The sequence below is a fragment of the Sparus aurata genome, chromosome 7, assembly GCF_900880675.1.
Source record: "Sparus aurata chromosome 7, fSpaAur1.1, whole genome shotgun sequence".
In the NCBI taxonomy this organism is placed as follows: Eukaryota; Metazoa; Chordata; class Actinopteri; order Spariformes; family Sparidae; genus Sparus; species Sparus aurata.
The window spans coordinates 29,106,209-29,112,208 of NC_044193.1; the positions used below are offsets into that span (position 1 = coordinate 29,106,209).

The following is a 6,000-nucleotide window of genomic DNA, read 5'->3' on the forward strand; positions in this document are numbered from 1 at the left end:
AGGGTAAGGACTCCACCTCCTCAAGGTACAAGGTACGTTTATTGTTATCCATTAAATAATGGTTTTCGTCTCACAGCCTGTTGCAGATGGATATGCAGTGATGTTTCCTGCTTGTTTCCTCACTCTAGAGACATATTAGTCCTAAATGGACCTCTAGCACACAAATGCACCCAAACACAAAAAACTGTGATGCTTTCAGAGTTCAGCATATTGATAGTCTTCCCAGTACCATACTGTGTCAGTTCACTGAGTCCATTCATTCCAGTACTTTGAAATAGTATTAATTCAGTAGAAGATGCATACTAGAAGGTTATTCAGATACAGTATGAGAGGTATAGCATAGGCAGAGGCATGGTGCATGCATGTGTATAGATAAATAAAAAACCCAGCCACAGATTGTCTTACTTGCATTTAATCATGTTTTTTATATGTATTTGTTTACATTGTGTGCGTGTACCATGACAATGAATGCCATGTCATCATTTTACAGTATTGGAGAGACAGTGTCAGAACACTAAATGCATTTTAAATTATTCTGAAATACTGGGGTGCCCATTAGCTCAGTTGGTGGAACGGGTGACCCATGTACAGAGGCATTTTCCTCACCACCGCAGGACGGGGTTCAAATCCCGGCTTGGAGCCCTTTGCTGCGTGTTACCCCCCCCTTCTTTCATCCTGTTCCCTTTCAGTCGATTCACTCGGTACAACACATATATTATGGGATATCACGACCCCGCGTGGCCTGACTGAAGACACCTCTATTCACGCCTTTACGGCAGATGACCTGTGGTGACGTATGTGCGGCCCCGCTTGCACATATATACGTGCACCACCACAGTCATCCTTCAGTTCTTACGCTCTTCACCTCGCTAAGAACACCTCTACCGAGTCAGGCTAACTAGCTGCTGCCAGTTAGCTTGGTCTTGTTGTGGCTACTGCCAGCTTGAAATTAGCTTAACTGCCCCTGTTGGTGTTAGCCACTGGCTACCCGCGGAGCGTTAATTTCGTCTGCTTTCTTCTGGTTTGGTGTCTCGATATGAGCGCGCAGCCTAAGCAAGCGAAGGGAAAGTCTTCTGTTCGCCCCTGTCCTCAGGGGTGCGGCTTCTCCCTGCACGAAAAGGACTTTCACGAAGCGTGTCCCGTCTGCCTGGGGATTGTCCACGCCAGGAGAGCGTTGACCGAGCCAGAGTCCTGTGAGTCCTGTCTCCAGCTCCGGGGCTCAACCCTTGAAAGACGGGTCAAGTTCGTGGAGAGAGTCCTGGGAAAGACAGCCATTGCACGGCACGACCCCGTCCTCTCCGAGTCGAGGGACCCGGCTTCGTCCGAGTCCGGCGGCGAGGAGCTCTTGGTCGAAGACCCCGTTAGAAGCTGGGCAGACCATATGGAGTGTGCTGACGGGCTAGCTGGGTTGGAACCGGCCCCCTCCGAGGGCGCTAACCAGCCGCTACCCGGGCTAGCCTCTTACCATGAGGACGATGACGTGCTGGACATCGGCCTGGATGTGCATGGCTTATCGGAGGATGAACAGGAGCCGCTGTCGTCGGGTCAGTACGCTGCCGCTGCTGCGCCGGTTGACCAGGTCGACACATCCTTCCTCTCACTGTACCGCTGTGCAGCTGAGAAACTGGAAGTGGACTGGCCCTCTCCTCCACCGGCTCAGAAGCAGTCGCGGTTCTCGGGGTTTTTCCTTCCTCCCGAACCGACGACTGTCAGAAACAACCTGCCCATGTTCCCTGATTTTGTCGCCGAGCTCACCTCGACGTGGAACAAACCACTGTCTACCCGCGCCACGGTGCCCGGCTATGGACAGTTTTTGGACCTGGATGGAGCTGAAAAAGCTGGTTTGGTCAACCCTCCGCCTATGGAGGCGTCCCTGCCAGCATATCTTGCCCCGGCCCAGAACCATGGTATCGGCGGCCCCACCACGCTCCCATCCAAGCACTGCAGGTTCTCCGCATCCCAGCTGGAGAAGATTTACCGAACACAGGCAAGCACGGCCCGTGCACTGAGTTCTGTCACCATGCTTCAGACATATCAAGCTATGTGTCTGGCGGAACTCGGGTCACGTATGCCTCCTGACAGTCCACTGTCCCCTCTCCTTAACGAGGTTAGAATCGCTACGGATTACATCCTCTGAGTGTCCCGCTGTGCAGCGCTCTCCCTGGGAAGAGGGATGGCTTCCACGGTGGTGGCGCAGAGGCACCTGTGGCTGACTCTCTCCGACGTTCCGGACAGGGACAGAGCTCTTTATTTGGACGAGCCAGTGTCGGCTGACGGTTTGTTCGGACAGTCGCTCGACGCCATCCAGGCTAAGTTTGAGCTAAGAAAGAAACAGACCGAGGCTTTGAGCAGCATCATCCCCAGACGGGACGCTAAGCCCAAACAGCCAGCCAACCTGCACAAACCGGCACCGCCGCCTCCTCCCAAGAGGTCTGTGACGATGGCGAGGTCGGGACCCCAGCCGGTGAAGCAGCATGCACCCGGTCACAACCCACGCCCGTCGGCTTGGAGCAAGGGTCCGCCACCAGGCCTCCAGAGGGGCTCAGCGCCCAGGAGTAAAAAGCAGAAGTCGTCCTAGTTCGGGATCGCCTCGAGAGGGGCTTCAGCAGCAGGAAGACACTGCTGCCCCTCGGTTGTTGCCGCCAAAAAGGCCGCGTTTAAGTTTTGTTCAGGGGTCAAGTCCCGAGAGGCGCTTCTCTCCCCTAACACAGTCTCCCAAGCACAACTCCCTCTCACACACAAATGCCCCAAAAATGGTGCCTGTTCACTGTGTGAATGTTGTAAATGTGCATTTATTGAATCCAATAAAGATTTTGTTTTGTTCTCAAAACATTGCAAATCAAATAAGCCGGAACAGACCAGCGCTGCTGTTCCCCCCCCGGCACGCTAGAGGGAGACAGCCCCTCCCCCACAGTGCTGCAGGTCAGTCAGCTAGCTGTTCATCTTCCTCGGTGGCGCACATGCGCAGTCTCACCTTGGGTAGAGAGAACCGTTGCTATGGGTTACCGTTTACAGTTTGGGGCCCGGCCGCCTCACTTTCACTCTGTAATAAACACAGTTGTACGAGGCGAAGCAGCAGCAGTTATGAGGGAAGAAATAAACAGCTTGTTGAACAAGAGAGCGATACGAGTTGTTCCCGCCTCGGAAACGAACAAAGGCTGGTACAGCCGTTATTTCGTTGTTTCGAAGAAGGGTGGAGGTCTCCGTCCTATTCTAGATTTGTGAGTGTTAAACAAATACCTACGAACTTACAAGTTCAAAATGCTTACACTCAGACAGCTACTGAGCGCAATCAGACCGGGAGATTGGTTTACAACTATCGATCTGACAGACGCTTACTTTCATGTAGCAATTCACCCGGACCACAGGCAGTTTCTAAGGTTTGCATTCGAGGGCACAGCCTACGAATACCTGGTGCTGCCGTTCGGCTTGTCACTTGCCCCCCGAACATTCACCAAATGTGTCGAGGCGGCGTTGGCTCCGCTCCGGGAGAAAGGCGTTCGCATATTAGCCTATCTGGACGATTGGGCTATTATCGCGAGCTCCAGAGAGCGAGCAGCGGCTCAGTTGTCACTGACCATGTCGCACATCCAAACGCTAGGCTTTTCAGTAAATCTACAGAAAAGCTCACTGACCCCGAGCGAACAGTTTTCTTTCCTTGGGTTGGAAATATGCTCCGTTTCGAGCCGAGCACATCTGTCAGAGCACCGGGTGGCTGCGTTTCACCGCTGCCTCGATCAATTTCAGTTGGGACGCAAACTGCGTTTCCGGACGATTTTACAGCTGACAGGCATGATGGCATCTATGATCGCTGTAGTGCCGCTTGGGCTGTTAAAGATGCGAGCGTTTCAACACTGGGCTCACTCTCTCCGGCTGTGCGCGCCATGTCACCTCCAGAGGAGGCTGACGATAACTCTGTCTTGCATGTCGGCTCTCCTCCCGTGGAGGGAACCCAGTTTATTACAACAGGGGTCCTCGATAGGGAGGGTGTTTTTTTGCAAGGTGGTGTCCACAGACGCATCCCTGAGCAGTTGGGGGGCTCTGTGCGAGGGCGCAGCAGTGAGAGGGGTTTGGACACCAGCACAAAGCAGGCTCCACATCAACCACCTGGAGCTATTAGCAACCCTTTTAGCTCTGAAGCATTTTCGTCCCGTTCTGACAGGCCATCATGTTCTGATCAGGACGGACAACACCACGGTGATTTCCTATATAAACAAGCAGGGAGGGACACGTTCCCTCCCCCTGTTAAAACTGTCTCACTCTCTGTTGCTGTGGTGCAGTGCTCATTTTCTGTCTCTCAGAGCCACACATGTTCCAGAGCACTTGAACCTGGGACCAGACCTTCTCTCCAGGGGAGGCCCTCTTGTGAGGGAGTGGAGATTGCATCCACTGGTAGTGGCTCAGATATGGGACTGCTTCGGCAGGGCGAAAGTGGATCTTTTTGCCTCCAGAGCAAATACCCACTGTCCCCTGTTCTTTTCCATAACGGACCGCAACGCCCCACTGGGAATGGATGCGCTAGCGCACACATGGCCCAACAAGCTGCTGTATGCATTTCCCCCGGTGGAAATGATTTTGTCTGTTCTGGAGAGGGTGCGCCAGCAGAGGCTCTCCCTGATCCTGGTGGCTCCTCGCTGGCCGGCGAAGTCGTGGTACGCCGAGATAATCAGTCTGCTGGTGGCGAGGCCATGGCAGCTCCCTCTTCGCAGGGACCTCCTCTCTCAGGCGGGAGGGGAGGTGATTCACCCACGGCCAGAGCTGTGGCGACTACATGCCTACCTGTTGAGAGGTCCAACTTGATAGCTCAGGGTCTGCCCCCAGATGTGGTTGCAACGATCCAGAGTGTGAGGGCATCATCTACTAGGGGCCTATATGCCTACAAATGGCGGGCGTTTGAGCAGTGGTGTCAGGACCGAAATGTACTCCCATTTTAGTGCTCTATTGTGGATGTTTTGACATTCCTTCAGGAGCTGCTGGATAAGGGTCTCTCTTTCTCAACAATTAAGGTCTATTTGGCAGCTATATCTGCATGCCATGTTGGTTTTGATGGAGTGACGCCAGGCGCTCACCCTCTTGCTATGCGCTTCCTGAAGGGAGTCCGCAGGCTGAGGCCTGTGTTTAAACCCAGCGTTCCCTCATGGGATTTAGCGTTGGTTCTTGAGGCTCTTTGTGGACCCCCATTTGAGCCTATTGAGTCCGCAGATATGAAATTTCTTCCATACAAGACTGCACTATTGCTTGCTCTGGCTTCTGCAAAGCAAGTGGGCGACCTTCATGCTCTGTCTGTGCATCCCACTTGTACACAGTTCACTCCGGATGGATCTAAGGTTACACTGCACCCGAATGCGGCGTATTTGCCTAAGATTATCCCCACAGCCTATAGCTCTATGACTTTTGAGCTCTTGAGCTACTGCCCCCCTCCGTTTGCATCTGAGGAGCAGAGGAGGTTACATTGTTTGTGCCCTGTGCGTGCACTACGCACTTACATAAACCGCACCAAGGGTGTGCGTTTATGCGACCAGTTGTTTGTATGTTTTGCTAATCCGGCTAAGGGCAAGGCGCTGTCTAAACAGCGGCTGTCCCACTGGATTGTGGAGGCTATCTCCATAGCATACAGCAGCAGGGGTCTTTCGTTGCCCCAAGGTGTCAGGGCACATTCAACCAGGGGCATGGCGGCCTCGTGGGCCTTGTTTAAAGGGGTTTCTGTGAGTGATATCTGCGCTGCAGCCAGTTGGTCATGACCGCACACTTTTGTTCGGTTTTATCGTTTGGACGTGACAGCCCCTACAGTGGCTCACTCTGTCCTTTCTGCTGGGTCTACGATGCACTAGAGTGTTGGAGGTTTGACTCCGGTTCGGTGGCTGCTCTGCTGGGCGTGTATACATGTCCCATAATATATGTGTTGTACCGAGTGAATCGACTGAAAGGGAACGAAATGTTATGAATATAACTTCTGTTCCCTGAAGGAGAGGAACGAGGTACAACACTACGTTGCCCCGC

The 6,000-nt window shown here is 53.2% G+C and overlaps 1 pseudogene; it reads left to right on the top strand.

Annotated features, from left to right (window-relative positions):
• Positions 1-1,036: 1,036 nt before the first annotated feature.
• On the top strand, positions 1,037-4,800 carry LOC115584364 (uncharacterized; annotated as a pseudogene).
• Positions 4,801-6,000: the final 1,200 nt, after the last annotated feature.